The sequence below is a fragment of the Bos javanicus genome, chromosome 19 (assembly GCF_032452875.1).
Source record: "Bos javanicus breed banteng chromosome 19, ARS-OSU_banteng_1.0, whole genome shotgun sequence".
Taxonomy (NCBI): domain Eukaryota; kingdom Metazoa; phylum Chordata; class Mammalia; order Artiodactyla; family Bovidae; genus Bos; species Bos javanicus.
This window is the reverse complement of record NC_083886.1, coordinates 56,016,827-56,033,731: the sequence shown is the minus strand read 5'-3', so window position 1 is coordinate 56,033,731 and position 16,905 is coordinate 56,016,827. Positions and strand designations below refer to the sequence as shown.

General features: G+C 58.2%; 1 protein-coding gene and 2 long non-coding RNA genes across 13 annotated transcripts in view; 1 reads left to right on the top strand and 2 right to left on the bottom strand.

The window, feature by feature from the left end:
* SEPTIN9 (septin 9) overlaps window positions 1-16,905 on the top strand; it is a 179,409-nt gene that overhangs the window by 134,255 nt on the left and 28,249 nt on the right. The window contains exon 1 of one of the 11 annotated variants that reach the window (XM_061392715.1): window positions 7,463-7,664. The exons of 6 other annotated variants lie outside the window; for them this stretch is intronic. The gene's annotated coding sequence lies outside the window, so the exon portion shown is untranslated. Of the gene's footprint in view, window positions 1-7,462; window positions 7,665-8,324; window positions 8,416-13,476; window positions 13,820-15,871; window positions 15,918-16,276; window positions 16,394-16,905 lie in introns of those variants that run through there. 4 more of the 11 variants (XM_061392713.1, XM_061392717.1, XM_061392714.1 and 1 more) reach the window with 4 other exon arrangements.
* Window positions 1-16,905, bottom strand: part of LOC133232821 (uncharacterized) — a 307,249-nt gene that overhangs the window by 265,502 nt on the left and 24,842 nt on the right. The gene's annotated exons all lie outside the window — the stretch shown is intronic.
* LOC133232823 (uncharacterized) lies at window positions 4,098-8,344 on the bottom strand. The gene is made up of 2 exons (XR_009731479.1): window positions 8,281-8,344; window positions 4,098-5,985 (listed from the first exon to the last, which is right to left on the bottom strand). It is a non-coding gene; the product is annotated as an uncharacterized LOC133232823 (long non-coding RNA).

The following is a 16,905-nucleotide window of genomic DNA, read 5'->3' as shown; positions in this document are numbered from 1 at the left end:
TAAACGTAAGCACATAAGTAAGGGATTTCACAGGAAAATGTTACTCAAAGGGTCTTTAGGATTTAGGGCTTATATACACACCTTCTTAATAGGAAAAGGGAAGGCGGAGAAGGACACTTACTGGAGAACAAAGGACTCTGGAAAGATAAATGGACCCTTAAGCGGGGATATGAGAGCTAGGATGGTTTTGTGGCACAGTATCTGTAGGTGTGGTGTGCAGACTTCTTGTCTGCAATAGTCAGTCTTCCGGGCTTGCTCAGAGGAGGAGACTGCTGACAACTGAGTTCTTCCAGAAGGTTCTGTTCTTAGGCAGATGAGACTTCAGGGACTCAAATGCCGTCTGTCCCAAGTCCTGTGCCACAGTAGTGTATCCTGGACACCTTTCCAAGTATCCTTCTCTGGTTCTCTTCCAAGTCCCAGCCAGACAGTGGGCAATGTGGAGGCCCTTTATAAAAAGGCCCCGTGTTGCCCATGGAATTGCCAAGAGCCCCTCTGGCCCTCCTGGAAAAGGAAATGGCAACCCACTCCAGTATTCTTGCCTGGAAAATTCCATAGACAGAGGATCCTGGCGGGCTACAGTCCATGGGGTCTCAAAGAGTCAGCCACGACAGCACTTTAGCACCTCTGGCCCTGCACCCACTGTGGGAACTGCTGACACTCCCACCCCACCCCTGGCTTTCCTGGTGACCCGGATGGTAAAGAATCTGCTTGCAATGCAGGAGAACTGGGTTTGACCCCTGGGTTGGAAAGATCTGGAGAAGGGAATGGCTACGCACCCCAGTGTTCTTTCCTGGAGAATTCTGTGAACTGAGGAGCCTGGCGGGCTACAGTCCCTGGGGCCACAAAGAGTCGACTGAGCAACTCACACTTCACCCCCACCCCACTCACCCCCTGTGTGTCTCTTGGACACACCTAGCTTAAGTTCAAATGTTATCAGCATCTTGCCAAATCTCAAGGGTATTGTATGTGTCTGTCAGTGCTAACCAGCTACTCTCAACCCAGGCTGTCCGTTGGAATCTCCTGAGAAATGTTTAACCAACGCCTAGATTAGTTAAATCAGAATCGCTGGGGACGGGGCCTGGGAATCTGTATTTCCCTGAAGCTCCCCTTAGGTTTGAGAACCTCTGAGCAGAAGCCAAATAAACATCCTGCTCTTTCTACTTGCTTGTCCCCTTACTTCCCAGTTCTAGACCCTCACTCCTGCCTCTAAATACCAAATTGTGTATTGCTGGACTGAAACAATTTACCATCTTAGCTGCTTAAGCTTTTGTTTTGCTCCTAATTTCAGTGGAGGATTAGGAAGTCTAGAGTGTCGCTCGTAACGCCGGTCTGGAGCGCCCCCACCTGGAGGTCTTCCCTCTTGACACCACCCCCCACCCCCACCCCACCCCTGAGAGAGAGCTCTCCAGTACCGACAGGCTGGGTTTCTGTTTGAAATCAGTGCGGGATTGGCTCCTTTTGTTGCTGGGAGTTCGGGATTTTGGAAGGAGGATGGAGTAGTGGGGTTGGAAGTGTGCCTGGGGCTACTGCTCAGTTACAAAGTATCCATCCCAACCAGAATAATAGAGTTGGCTGCCAGCAAGAGTTAAGATTATCATCAAATAATTTCTGACACATTGTTGATGTAATGATAGCTTTTCAAGAGGAAAAAGGAATGTGTATTAAAGGTGCCTGCCAGGGGAAGAGGCAACCTGACAGTGAGGCTGGGAGGAGTGCTTCTTAGAAAGGAGGAAATGGGGCCTTCCGGCCGCGGAGTTCCACAAACATTTACAGGGGCCGCTACCCAGGAGCCGGGGAAAAAGGTGAGTGAGTCAGCCAGACAAGTGCTCCAGGTCAGGATGTGAGGTGGGAAACACGAAAGCGGGCAGGGGTGATCCTAGCTGATGGAACACCTGGAGGGCTTCCTGGAAGTGGTGACTTTTACCAGGGGATTTTAGGTATGGTTTGGAAGACTATGGGGCCCAGGTGAAGAGCGTAGGGGCCCTTAGAACACAAGCATGCCTAGAGGTGTGGCTGAGTCCGACGGCAGTCAGGACCAGAGGCAGCAGCCTGGGGGGGTGTGGCTGAAGCTGGTGACAAAAGTAAGGCCAGCCTCTCCTGAGATGCGGGGAGAGGAGACTCCTGTGTCTTGGGGGACGAGGTGAGGAAGGTAGCTGGGAGAAGCGGCCTGCTAGGAGGGGTGGTTAATGCATGCCACGTACTGCCCCCCGAGATCAGTCGGCCATGAGGGTCGTTTCAAGAGGTCGTTTCTAATGGTGAAATGGGCAGAAGCCAGAGAGCAAAGGTTAAGAAGTGAGTGGGCGGTGAGAAGGTGGAAGCTGCAAGTGTAGACCAACTGTTAGGAGGTGAGGTCGGGTTGTTGAGAGAGGAAGCAAGCCTACAGTTGGAGGAGGGGGCGGGGCCAAAGGAAGTGGGGGTGGCCTTGTTTTTGAGATGAGGGGCAGCCTGAATGTTCTAGGTCAAGTTGAAAGGGACCTGGGAAAAACACAGATGTCAACCCAAGGTGAAAACCAGCCCATGCAAGCGTTGCTCTACTGCAGAGAGAGCAGAAACTGAGCTAGGGTCCCCTCCCTCCCCCGTGCATGCCGGGGCCTTTGCCCTGGGGCTCTGGGGTCCTCCCCTACCCCAGGAATGAAGGGGGTGGGGCTTGCGCGTGGGGCAGCACCTCCTGAGGTCGGCCTGCCTCTGGGCACCTGGGCCCCCCATCCCTGGGGGCATGTGGCTGCTTATGTTCCTGGCTCACTTCAGCCCCCAGCCCCACACTTCTAACCCGCCCAGCCCTTCCCCTGTCCTCCTGGGTGTGTGTGGGGGTGTGGAGCCCAGCGACCTGCCCGCAGAAGAGGCGGAGGGATATTTTTCTTGGCCTTTGATGGAAAGCATCTGCTGCATCCCATGGGGGTTTGCCCAGGGTGGGTTGGAAGGGAGTTGGCAGGAGGGCTGAGCTGTGTGCTCGCCACCAGGCTTTTGGGCTTGGCAGGAGGACCGTTTGGGACCTGGGAACTGGGGTGGGGGTGGTGCGTGTGTGCATGAGTGCGTGAGAGAGGGAGGGAGGGAGGGCACTGTGTAACCGCTTCCTTCTCTCCCGCTGCTGCTGCACGCTGGCTCCACATGAGTGGCCCCACTCTGCAGGGCGGGTGCCTCCCCCACAGGATGCTGTGCTCTTCACCCAGTCGGCCTGGCTGGAGGTGGAAGCCTCAACGTGTCCCTTTGTGGCTTCCAGAGTGGGACCCTCCCGCTGGACAGCCGATCAGTGCAGCTGCCCCCGGTGACCTTCCCCACGGCGTTCCCGATGGTGGGGTCTGCTCATGGACATGTGGAAACAGCCCACAGCACCCTTGTCGAGTTGTCAAGGACACCATGGGGCAGCCCACGCCCCCTCCGCCCGACTGCACATCAGCTGGAACCTGGCGAGGGGGGTTTCTTTAGCTTTCTGTGGATGAGTCCGACTCTCTCTCGCAAACCCCGACTAATATCCTGTAGGTCTGGGAAGGGTCTGGCTCACAGGTGCATGGCCTGGAACAAGTTCCCGTCCCACTCTGAGAGTTTGTGTCTTCATCTCTCCAGAAAGCTCCTAAACTTACACGGGTCGAGTTGCAGACTGCGGGGCTGCTGTCCCGACTTACCGCACACTCAATGGCTTCAAACAACAGAAATGTATTCTTCTTACAGTTCTGGCAGTCAGAAGTCTGAAATCAGGGGCACTGGGCGGGGCTGGCTCTGTCTGGAGGCTCCAGGGGGAGAAGCCGTCCTTCCTTCACCTTCTGGTGGCTGCCTGCGCCCTTGGCTTGTGGCCACACCACTCCACTCTCTGCCTCCGTCATCACACAGTCATCTTCCCTATATTCTTCAAGTTGCCCTCTGCAAACCTCTCTTAAGGACCCTCATGATTACGTTCGGGGCCCAGCCACAGAATCGGGAGAGCCTCTGCATCTCACACACCCTCATCTCTGCAGTCGGCCCTGCCGTGTAAGATCACATTCAGAGGTTCTGGGAAGATGGGCATGATACAGTCTCCCCCAGGGCTCCCGATTTGTCTTGGGGCCCTCTGGCTTTAAGATATACAACAAGAAAACAAACTGGCTCCAGTGAAAGGAGGACACGTTAAATTCTTTTTTATTGACCATCCGCACATAGAGCTTGTTGTGCAGCCGTCGCTGCTGTCTACTTTCAGCATATTTCCTCACCTCAGTGGAAACCCAAGATCCATGAAGCATCACTGCCCAGCCACGGCTGCCCCCGCCTCGGCGACTGCTGCTTTCTTTATAGATTGTTTTTTAATCAGTGCAGTTCTGGGTGACTTTGAAGTTAGTAACCAGAAGTGTGTTGAGGTACTTATTGGATGCAAGGGAGGCCAGTGCCTGGCTGTCTTGAGTGGGAGGAGCAGTTGAGGGAGCTTGGGTGTCCAGAAGGGTTCCTGGCTCCAGGCTGCCAAGGAAGCTTAAACAGCCCAACTCATTCTTTTTTTTTTTTTTTAATTATTTACTTATTTTTGGCTGTGATGGGTCTTCATCGCTGCGTGCGGGCTTTCTCTAGTCGCGGCGAGCGGGGACTACTCCTCGTTGCGGTGCTTGGGCTTCTCATTGCAGTGGCTTCTCTTGTTGCAGGGCACACAGGCTCTCGAGCACGTGGGCTCAGTTGCAGCTCCCAAGCTCTAGAGCACTGGCTCAGTAGCTGAGGCGCACGGGCTTAGTTACTCTGTGGCATGTGGGATCTTCCCGGACCAGGGATCGAACCCATGTCTCATGCAATTGGCAGGTGAACTCTTTACCACCCAGCCACCAGGGAAGCCCCATTGCCTTTGAGTCAGGGGTTCATCCTGGCCTGAGCAGCCGTGAGCCAGGTAGGCAAGGGAAGCCCAGAAAGGGATGTGTGGCAGTCACAGAAAACTGTCTGACCGATACTTAGCGCACATTTGGCAAAGCGATTTCTTAGGAGAAGCTCTGCTGTGTCTGACGGTGGAAGCTGAGAATCATGTCCCCTTGTGCTGTGCTTAGTCACTCAGTTGTGTCTGACTCTCTGTGACCCCCTGGACTGTAGCCCACCAGGCTCCTCTGTCCATGGGATTCTCCAGGCAAGAATACTGGAGTGGGTTACCATGCCCTCCTCCAGGGGATTTTCCCAACCCAGGGATTGAACCCAGGCCCCCCGCACTGCAGGTGGATTCTTTACCATCTGAGCCACCAGGGAAGCCCGCATGTCCCTCTATGTCCCCAGAAACGGGACACTGTCACGTAGGGATCAGTGGCATCAATAGAGGCCTCGGCATCTCACAGTAGATGCTGTGGTGTGTCTTGTATCACCCCCAGGGTGGCTCCATATGTGGTGTGAAAAATGATCCGGATAAACCTCTCTCCAAGGGTCTGTTGTCACCTCAGGGTGAAACTGAGAATATAGAGAGCTGTGCTGTCCAGGACAGTAGCCCCATTCACCTGTGGCTACTGACCACCTGAAATGTGAACAGTCCAAATCGAGAGGTTCCATAGTTATAAAACACACACTGGAGACCTCCCTGGTGGTCCAGTGGTTGAGACTCCACGCTTCCAAGTGCAGGGGGCGTGGGTTTGATCCCTGGTCTGGGAACTAGATCCCACATGCCTTGTGGCCAAAAAACAAAATAAAACATTAACAATCTCAAAAGTGTTTATACTGGTCACATGTTGGGTGGATAATATCTTGGCTCTGTTAGGTTACATAAAATGTATTAACATTAATGTTACCTGTTTCTTCTTATATTTTTTACTGTGGCTACTAGAAACGTTAAAATCACGTCTGTGGCTGGGCTGTCTGTGGCCGGCCTTCGGTTTCCACTGGAGGATTGGACGGGCAGCTGCCCAGGTGTCAGGCCGCTCTCCCTGGATGCCGAGTGTGTCCTGAGCGGCGGTGGACTGTGAGCAGTGCCGGGCGGCAGATGTTCTGTGTTGGAGAAGCCCCTGGACTGGGGGGCTTGGTGGGCACAAGAATACCCTCTTCTGTGCTCTGGGGGCCCTGGTCAGTGACAAGTGAGGAAAAGTTGTAAGAGGAGCCTGGCATGTGTACAAAGTACCCAGGCTGCCTCCTGGACCCATGATCTGGGGGTCGGGGGTAGACGGCGGGCAGGGTGAGGGATAAGCTTGGAGAGCAGTGGTGGGCGCCCAGGAGGGGTAGTGGGCCCTGGGAGTGGACTCTGGGGCCAGAAAGCTGGGGGACACAGCGAGGCCAGAGGCTGGAAGGAGGCTTCGAGGGGAGTGCTGCGGGACCAGGAGGCTGCCAGGGCAGGCGTGGAGTGCAGGCTTCATGTTAATTAACCCTGACGCCTGGCCTGGCCTCCCTTGTTGCTGGTTCCTGGACCTGCTTTTTAGGTCCCAGCCAAGTAGGCAGAAAAGTTAACTCATTGGAAAAGACCCAGATGCTGGGAAAGATTGAAGGCAGGAGGAGAAGGGGGCGGCAGAGGATGAGATGGTTGGATGGCATCACCGACTCAATGAACATGAGTTTGAGCAAGCTCCAGGAGATAGTGAGGGACAGGAAAGCCTGGTGTGCTGCAGTCCATCGGGTCACAGGGAGTTGGACACTGAGCAACTGAACAAGTGGGCAGGGGTGTCAGGAGGGGCTGGGCCCTTGCAACTGTCTGGAAATCGCCTTCTTGGAGGAAAAGGATTTGTATTTGGGGAGCGGCTGCCTTTCCTGTTTCTGGACACACACGTGTCTCACTTTAATTCTTGCAGCTGGAGTTGATCTGCCCATTTTACAGATGGGGAAGATCCAGGCCAGCAGATGTTGAGTAATAAGTCAAAGATGGTTCGAGGGAAGGGGCCTCCATCTGATGTTGACTCTGAGGCCTGTGCCTGGGATCCACTACGGCCTCCCTCCCAGTGAGATGCGAAGAAGGGCTCCGGACATGCATTTCCTCCCACTGGGCACTGCCCTAGCTCTGGCCAAGTGCCTGGAGACCGGGGTCAGCAGCTCTGCATGGCCACTCCATGTCGGAGTTGGAAGGGGTTTGCAGCACAGGCCCCTGAAGCCTCTGTGGCAAACCTCCAGACCTCAGAGGCCACTGGGGGGCAAGTTGGCCGTCAGGGGTAGGAGTGGCTGCTGCTGGGAAGGGCTGGCTGCTGAGGGACGTGGTGGGGGACGTGGTCGGCCTACCCCTGTGGCCGGTGGGGTGGGTGCCCCTGGGTCCTTGCCCACTAACCATGCGGGGGATCTGGGAAACCTTGGGTGTGGCCTGGCTCCTGAAGGCTGAGGTGGGGATCTTCCTTCTGGAGGCAGGAGGATGGACTGCCATTTTGCACTTGAACTAACCACTCTCTGCCCTAGGAAGACCCCACACCAGCCCCCAGGAGCTGTCTCCTCCTGTGGGAGTGGGCCTGAGCCAAGTTGGCCCCGCCCATGCCTGGGAGTGACTCACTCCCTCGGGGGTCAGAGGTCAGAGGTCAAGGCACAGGATGGATCTGGCTGATCCCAGCCGGCAGGCCCAGCCCCGGACAGGGACTCTCCCAAGCTCCCTCCTCTGGGGACCACCTAGCCCATCCCCTGAGGGGGTCTCAGCTCTTCCCCGGGCCCGCAGGGAGGGGAGAGAGAGGAGGAGACTCCGTGAGTCATCCCCAGGCCCTGAGGGGCTGGAGAAGCCGGAGCGGGATCCGATAGTAATCTTCCGAGGCTCCAGGAAGAAGACCGAGCTCAGGGTGAGCTGGCCACCGCCGCCGCCTCCCCAGCCCCTGCCGGTTCCTCTCCGCTCCCTTCCCGGGTCATTTCCACCAGGGCACACACAGCGGGGCTGGCTCTGCTCCCACCCTCAGCTGCCGGGAAACCTGGACCTCCTGGGGAGGGTGGCCTGTCATCTGAGCTGCTGGGGTAGGGGAGGGGGGTTCAGAACCAGATGGGGGCGGGGGAGGGGGGAGGTACACCTGGCAGAGAAGGAGCCAGGGCGGGGCAGCAGGGAGGGGGTGCCCGTGGGCAGCAGCAGGTTCTTGGCATCACCCGTCCCTCCACCCCAGCAGGACTGGGCGGAAGGGCAGCCTGGTCGTCTGTCCAGGTGAGCCTCTCGCCTTCTCTCTCTCCCTCTGGGGAACCATGTCACTTTTCCTTTTGGGGTGACTCAGGCTGGCTTGGGGAGTGGGCCTCTTAGCGTTCCTCGGGCACAGCTAACGCACCCGGGGTGGGGGTGGCTGCCGGGAGCGCCCCTTCTCTCCGCCTGCTCCCACCCCCACCCACTCCCTCCGCACCCCTAGCCCTGCCCCTTCGGAGCCGCTGCCCCGCCGAGCCTCCCTCTGCAGGGAGGCCGTCGCGGTCCCTCCCTACCTCTGCCCGCGCTCTGGGAGGCTCCTTGTTCCTCGGCCACAAAGCCCCTTTGATCCTCTGCTCGGCTCCGAGCCATGTGACCCGGTGGGCGGGCCGCGCGCGCAGGCGGCCGGCGCAGCCCGACTCAGCTGCTGGGTGAGTCCGCGCTCCCTTTGTTCCCTCCAGCCTCACTCGGCTCGCAGGGGGCTCTCAGGTGGTCTGGCCGCCGGGAAGCCCCCTCCCCCGCGCCCCAGGGCTGAGCAGGAACGGCGCCTCCCCGGAGCCCCCCCAGGCCCGGCCACCCCCTGCCCCCCACAGCCGGCGGGACAGCCCCCCTGGCCCCAGGAGCGGGACGGCGGGAAGTCGGTCCTCCACGCGGGGCCCAGATTTTCGGCCGCGGAGCAGAAGAGTACGGCTTTGTGTGTCACAGCCGAGGCTTTGTAAATATTTGGCCGGCTACCCGAGTGGTTAAGTACGCCTCGGCCAGCAGTTTCTTGGAGCCCATTTCCCTTTCGCAAGGGGACTTCCCTCATATTCCTGGAGGGCCGGGAGGAGATGCTGGTGGGCCACCGCTGCCTGTTCAAACCGTCCCATCCAGATTGTCAACCGTTAGGGGTAGGCGGGTTAGCGGAGGACCGGCTGAAGATTAGTTTCAACAGGCGCTTAGACAATGCCGGAATTGGAGACCTCGCAGACAGAATTGTGTTCCGGGGGAGTTTGTGCTGCAGCTTGTCTGGATTCCTGGGAGGTGTTTGGGACGTTCTCGATGTTCTGGGAGCGGACTGGGGAGGGGGCAGTAGAGGGTAGTGGGTTGGGGTGCTGGCATGCATGTACTTTGCTAGAGGATGGGAAGGTGTCTGCCTCGCCATGCCCTGCCCATGCCCTGCCGGGGAGCAGCATCTCCAGGATGTGTCTTCCAAAGGGCTTTTCTAGCTGCGAGAAGTTGGGACCCTGGTCCCGTAGCCCCCCGGACTCCAGTCCTGTAGCCGGGCCAGCATGTCCTCTCACGCACCCAGACGAGGGGCAGGGGTGTGAGGTGCCGCGCAGGCAGGGCCATCTGCTCGGAAACTTCATCCCCCACGTCCCCTGGGGGTCGACTCGGCGCCCAGGCTGCTGCTCTTCATTCTCGTCTCCCTCTCTTTCCTCCGCCATGAACTCTGCTGCATTTTTGTCCGAGGTTTCGGGAAGCATCTCTGCTCACCAAAGAGAAGTTTGAGGTTCCTTTTCTGGAGAAAAATGTGCCACCCAGAAGCAGTCTATACGGCGGGTTTCTGGTCCATGCAGTGGGTTTCTTCCCGTGGGGACAGCGTCCTGGTTGGGATTCTGTTTGGATCCCGATTTGGAAAGTCCTGCTGGGGAGAAGCGAAAAGAAGGCCCCTTTTTTCATAATGGTATGCTTCCAACCCTTCGTTCATTATTGTGTTGCCTTCAGACTTAGGGCCTGCATGGATGTTTACATAAATGTCATTTCTCTTTGGCAACGGATAGGCTCCTTTTCAGGAACTAGAAAGAAGAACAAGTTTGTCTGACCATTTGGGAGCGGGAAGCTGGTGTCCACGTGAGGTCTCTTTGGAAAGGTGTCATGCCCGCCTGACTCTTCTCGGGTCTTCTCTGTGTTAGAACGTGGCTGGGAAAGGAGGCCTTTTCTGTGGCTAACCTCTTTTTACGCCCATCTCAGGGGACCTGTGTGGTCACTGACCCTTGTCCACCCCTCCTGGGCATCCCTGCTGCCCGCCTCCCATCATTTCCGGGTTGTGACATGTGCAGTACTATTGGGTCTACTGGTCTGTGTCTGTATTTCCATCAGGCTCTGCTCCTCGAGGCCGGCACTGTGACAGGGAAGACTGGCACATGGGGAGGACCTGCTGTGTGTGTGTGGGGTGGGGGGCCACCGGGCATTCTGTCCTGGAGGAGACAGAGCCCTGTTCTCCTGGGAAGGGGGCTGCCATGAGGCAGAACAACAGCCCACGCTGTCATTGGCCCCCACCAACACCAAGCCTTGAGGGGGCCCTTGGGGTTGTTCCCTGAGTGCCAGGTCCATCGCCCCAGGCCTCCAGGCTGGGGTTCACCAGGGCTTTCACCCCAGAAGCCCTGAACCCCTTAAGACAACCAGGATCCTGGGGCTGACTTACTTCCCCACCCCCTGCCTGCTTCCACGGCCACCCTGTGCTCTCCCCACTTCCTGCTGTGTCACCACCAGCCTCGTCAGATAGGGCAGCTTTGCAGGAGGGAGGCGTCCTAGGGCTGAGATGCATTCGGCAGAAGGAGAGCACCCCCCTGCCCCAGCAGCGTGGAGCGGCGCTGGCTTCCTGTGGTGTCAGAGGTCTCTTAGGACGCCGGTCACCCCCACACAGTCACCCCCCCGCACGGCTCACTCCTGGCCGCTTTTCCCAGACTGCCGATGGCTCTGGGCTCCCTCCCTCTCCCATTGGCCGGGTGTGTAGGAAGCAGGACTTTATTTCACCCTGTGAGGGTGAGGACAGACGCTTGCTGGCGCCTGAGGCCCTGGCCGGGGCCCTCTGCAGTGGTGGTCAGCCTTCCACACCTGCTGTGCCAGCCCCATCCCTCTTCTCGCCTGCCCCCAACCTTGGCTTAGGCCACAGATGCTTCAGGGATTGGAGCTGGGGTCCCAGCTCCCTTCAGCCGGGGTCTTGAGGAAGATGCTTCCAGCAGGCATCATAGCCCTTGGCCGGGGCTCCCCTCCCAGACTTCTGCCTGCCAGCACCAGGCTTGGGTTTGTTTGTTGAGTACCAGCCTGGTTCCTGGGACAGGTAGGGACCTGTTCTCAGCAGCTCAGTGAAGCCTCCTGACGCCTTCCCAGGAGCGCCCCTGAGGTGGTGGCCAGGCAGCCAGCTCCGCAGGCCAGCCTGTTGGCTGTGCAGCCTGGGGGGGTGGCCAGCAAAGGTGCGGGTCTGATCCACAGCCAGGAGGGCACCTTGCCCCACCTGGTGGGCCCTCCAACCTGCCCACCTCCCAGCGGGCTCCCCGCGGGCCCTGTACTGGGGCTCGCAGAGCGGTAGGTGGAACATCTGGCCCTGGGGTGTGGGTGGGTGGGTGGGGTTCTAACTTGCCACTCTCTTCTCTTTTATCACTACTGAGATCTGGCAGGGAAGGGCTTACTGCTGAGAGGCCTGGGGAGCTCTGATTCCACCTCTGCAGGGGCCTGAGTGGCCGCTTGGCCTCACCTGGGCTCACCTGTCCCCCACAGGAGCTGAGCTGCGTCACCCCACCCACCCATCTGGGCTGCGGGGCTGGCCCTTGGTGGCAGGGGAAGGGCAACTCAAAGCAAAGGGCCTGAAAGAGGGAAGATGAACCAATTTGCTTCCTCTCCCTTCCTGGCCATTTCAGCGTAAATAAATCTTTTAACCTGGGTTTAGTAGCCAGATCATAGCAGAAGCACCCCATTTCTTGTTGCCCTGCTGAAGCTGGCGGGGAGTGGGAGGGGTGGGCCAGCACGCACCCCATGAGATGTCAACTCCTGAGCATCCTGGCTGTTCTCAGAAGCTACGGGTTGAGGTTCAGTCACCCACACTGACCCCCACGGAGCCTTCGTGGAGGAGAGGTGCTCCACCCTCTGTCTCTTTGCTTCTGGCATGCGTGCCGCAGGGCCCTCCGCAGTCATGTGCCCTGGAGGGGAACCCCTGGTCCTGTCCTGCCCTGCGAGTGCCGGGCACCGAGTGCCCAGTGAGGCGGTCACTCCGACGAGCGTCCTTGCTGGCGTCCCCAGCGGAATGCGCGCGCACCTCCTCCCGCCTCCCACACCCTTATCTCTTATCTCATCTCCCAGGCCTGTCGACAAGGCCTCTGATGACGACAGATAAGGTTTTCCCTTTCCCGGGGCAAGAAAGTGAGTCTCCCTCCTTCAATGAGGACACAGCAGGTGAGGACGTCTGTGTCCTGCCTGTGTGTCTTGCCCCGACCATGCCCCTGTGTTGGGTTGAGCCTTCTCGGTCTTCGTGGAGGCCTGGATGCTCCTGTTGTTTCTCCGTGGAGGCGCGAGCAATACCGCATGATCGTGGTGTTTCATCTTTTATTCACACGCTCTGTGGTTCCTGTGAGACGAGACAAGCTTCAGAGAGCCTTGTAAGAACAGACATTTGTTTTGCTCTCTTTTCACGAGCGCTTCTTGGAGCCCTCCTTTTTTTTTTTTTTTAAAGAGAAAGGACCCAAGAGCAGTGTTTCTTTGGTGATTTGAATACATTTTCCTGGGCCAGGGGACTGGATCAGATGACCCCGGGCCTGCCTACAAGCTCTGGTGCTGTGGGAGCCGTTGGGAAGTGAGGACAGGATCCCAGTCTTTTGTTTCTCGGCTGCCCAGGACCAAGGAAGAGCTGCCAGTTGCTGGGGTCAGTTGTGGGCCCCGGAGACGAGCGACAGGTGGACAGCGGCCCTGTTGAGTTGGAGTGAGAGTCCTTGTTGATTGTCATTTGGGGGCTGGGGGGGAAGACTGGTGGGGGGGGGGGCAGGGAGTGCAGAGAGCGGTGGAGGGTGGCACCGCACAGCCTCCCACAGGGGAGCCCTCCCTTGGCCCTGCAGTGACAGAGGACACAGAGCAGAGGTCCTGGGGCCACTCTGCAAACCGCACGCTCTGCTGACGTCCCTTCAGTCACCCCAGTGGCTTTTCAGTCGGCCCATCAGGCCAGGAGCCCCACAACCGGCGCCGGCTCCCAAGCGTGGGCTCCTCAGGACCAGGTGCCTGGGGTCCCCAGTCTGCACGTCCAGGAGTGTCGCTTACGGGACCCTCATCACCAGCGGGGGGGGGCTGCCTGCCTCCCTCCCCACATGACCGAGGTGGGCACCGAAGCGAGGGGAGCGCTGGGTTGGGACAGGTCCGTGACGAAACGCCATCCTCCCAGACTGTTCCTCAGGGGAAGGAGAACACGTTTTAAGAGGCATCTGTTTTTCATTGGTTTAAGTGCAGTTGTTGAAAAAGTGGGAAAACAGAAGGTCCTCCGCATGTCACCCAATGCCCAGGAGGTGCTGAGGGCAGGTAGGAAGGCGCCTTGGTGTCCTCTTGGCCTCCATGGCCACCCTCCGGGGCTGGAGTGCGATGGTGAGGAGCACAGTCAGGCAGAGGAGGGGGCTCAGGAGGTGAGGGGGGCGCCCCGTGTCCATGTGGCAGCTGCTTGTCACATGGCTCACCTCCGTGAGGGCCACCCCCACACAGCACCCCCTCCGCAGATGCCTACTTCCTGCTTCCTGCCTGCCTGGCGCAAAGCTGCTCAGCTGTCCTTTTCCATCTTTCCAAACTCTTGGCTGCCTCCCCAGCTTCCTCCGGGGCCCACCGTGGAACCGGACGGCCCAGTCCCGTCTCCCCGAGGCTCCTGGGACCCCGTCTGTGTGCCAGCAGCCGGCTCTGTCCCCCTCACTCTCACTCCTTCGTGTGTTCATCCAGCAACGCTTTGCGGCGGGGGAGCCATCTGCTCTCCGTCTGCTGAAGAGGAGCCACTGTGCCTGGGGGCCAGGCCCCTCGTGGGCCACGGAGAGATGGGCGGGTGACCCCGTGCACCTCAGTTTCTGCATTCAGCGTGCTCCAGTTCACCGGCTTGTGGGGAGACGTGTGAGTCAGGGGTGGGGGAGCTGGTCTTCAGGTTTTGTGGGGTGGGTACAGTTGAGGCCAGAGGCCTCTCTGTGAGCTCCCCCCCAGCTCACCGTGGGGCTCCCCGAGGATGGCTGGAAGTAGAGAGCTTGTTCACACCACGGGCACCCCAAAATCCAAGTGCTAAAGTTATAATTAAACCTTGAGAAACCTGGGGGCCCCTCCACCTCTGAGGCCTGCACCACCTCATAAAAGTCTGGCTTCACTGAATTCTCTCTCGTTGTGGCTTGTTCGGCATCCTGAAGGTTTGGGACAGGGGGTGGAGAGAGGACTTAGGCCTCTAACGGATTTGGGGTGGGCCCAGGAAATCCGGCGGTGGCCCCCCAGCAGCTCTGCAATCATTTCCTCCGGACTAGCTAGTGCTCAGGACTCCGACCAGCCTCAGCACCTGGCTGGTCAGGCAGGCGGTGGCAGGGTGCAGGTGGGCACTGGCCCACGTCGGCTGCACCCCGCTGATTCAGGCACTTGGAAGGGGTCTGAGTGGGTGTCCTGGGTAGCAAAGGTTTTCACCCCTTGTCCCTCCTGTGCAGAGATCCAGGATGAGCCACGTTCAGCCTTTCTTATTGCTGACTGGCTGCTTTTGCTGCCACATCCCCCTCCTTTCAGGGTGAGGCTTCCTTCTGTAAACAGGGCTTGCTCCTGGGTCATTCTATGACTTGACAGGTTCTAGCCCGTGACGCTGAGGCCCCTTCTTAAAAGTTCATGTTGAGTCCTTATGAGCACTGGTGGTGTGAGGAGCGGGCCGCACAGGTGGAGAAGTCACCGGAATCACCCCCCAACACACACATACACACACAGGCCGCTGAATGGAAAGGGGGGAGGGGCGTGCAGGCTGGATTGGTGCGGGGGGTGGAGGGGGCAGCCGTGGGCCAGAGGACACCGTTGTTCTGGTTCATTCCCTGGGGACCACAGTCATCGGGCTTGTTGCTGATAATAGCTTTATGGAGATATAATCCACATTCCAGGAAATGCACCCTTTTATTGTGTACAATTCAGTGGTTTCCCATATACTTACAAAGTTACCATCATCACCAATTCCAGAATATTTTTGTCACCCCCCCCCTCAGAGATCTTAAGTCCATTACTGGTCATTTTCAGCGCTTGGCAGCCACGAATCTGCCTGCTGTCTGTGAATTTGCCTATCCTAGTAACTTCTATCGGTAGAATCATGTCGTGAATGGCTTTCTTTTTTTAGTGGGTGGCTTTTTGTATCTGGCGTCTTTCAGCCCGTGTAATGTTTTCAGGGTTCGTCCGTATGTAATGTGTCCACACTCCATCCCTGTTTATGGCTGCACAGTATTCCACTCTAACAATTGCATCACGTGGTGTTTATCCATTCATGGGTTGATGGGCATTTATTCGGGCTGTGTCCACTTCGTAACTCATATGAATCGTGCTGCAGTGAACACTGGGGTCCGGGTTTGGGTGGGCACCTGTGTTTTCGTTTCTCTTGGGGACCTGCACAGTCAGTTGGGAGCACTTGGCTCACCAGCACCCAGTTAGGGGAGCACTGTTGGTCTCTTGAGCTCCACTCCCAGTGGCTGTGAGCACTGTGTGTCAAGTCTTGAATCTGTGTCTCGGTGCAGTTGGCTGGGGGTTCTTTGGTTTCACTGTGAGTCCAGGGCCAAGCTTTGTGGAACAGGATGAATCAATGAGGAATTAATGCAGGGAGGAGTTGGGGGTGGGATCAAGGAGCAGAGGAACCTGTTGGGTCCTGCCACTGACTTCTGGTTTCCTTGGCCTGCACAGGGCCCGGGACAAGGCAGGAAGGGGAGAAGGAAGGCTTGTGTGTCCTCTCCAGGGGAGACAGGGGGGCATGTGACAGTGAGGTAGAGGCAGCGAAAGAGGAAGTGGGTGGAAGGAGTGGGCGGGGTTGGAGTACCCTCCCCCAGTGGGAAGGTGGGGGCGAGGATGCACCCCCGTCTCCATTCCTGGCCAGGGGGGAGGTGTTTCCTTCCTGGGAGGGTGAAATGCAGGACTTAGGGGAGGTCGGCCTCTGGGGTCCAGGGAGGGTGTGAGGGTGACTGCTGTCCCCCCCAGAATCTGCAGGAGCAACAAGGTACACCCTTTCTGGACGGCTGTGTGCATCACAGGCAGAAAGTTAAGCTGCGGAACGAATGCGCGTTGCTTGTCTTTTTAAGCCACCACACAAGTGCATCCAGCAAAGGCTCACCCGTGCGCACGTCTGGGCGCCTGCTGGGTCCACTCTGAGCGTGGCGCCCGGGAGCGCGCTGGGGAGGGCCCACTGGCGCGCGGTCCCGGGAAGGCGGCGGGGCGGTCCAGCTTCCTCCCTCCTCCCGGTCCTCCCCGCCCTCCGGGCAGCTGTAGGGGGCCTCTGCTCCTCGGCAGTTCACAGGCAGAAATTACCATATGAATGTGGCTCCTTCCCACAGCGCGGGTTGGGGAGACCTGGGAGGGGACAGGCTCCCACCCTCGGGGGCTGGAGGCGCCTCCAGGTCCTGTGCTGACTGAGGCGAAGCTCCTTCAGAGGCACAAATTGATCGGTTGGAGGACGCCGGACAGTCTCGGTCCACAGTAGGTCTCCACCGCGTGCAGAGGGTGTAGGGGATGATGGGTTGGGGGGTCTGCTGGGTCCCAGGAAGTGGGGGAGGCCCTGGGGACCGGCGAGCCCCTTCCTTTATCTTTCATCTCAACTTGTAGGAGAATGTGTTGTTACTATAGCTGTTGTTATTTTGGTCTGATTTCAAAAGTGTCAGCTAATTACGGCAGGAAACGTAGAGTCTAAGGAAGGATGTGAAGGCGAGGATCGGATACGATAAAGCAAGTCTGAGCGCTCTGTAAACTGTAAAGTGCTGTGCGCAGGCCAGCCCGGATGGCGGTCAGCCCTCCTCTGATGGCCCGGCCCGGCTTCTTGTGTTCTTGGCAAGCTCCTGGGGGCCAGGACTGAGTGCTCTAGGGGCCTTCTGCAGAGGCCCTGCTGGTGTCGCGATTAATACTTTGCCAGCTGACCCAATCACTCTTAAGTTTAGGCTGCTGCTATGTCACCTTTAACTGCTGGACAGCAAATTAATGGATGCCTAGTGCCT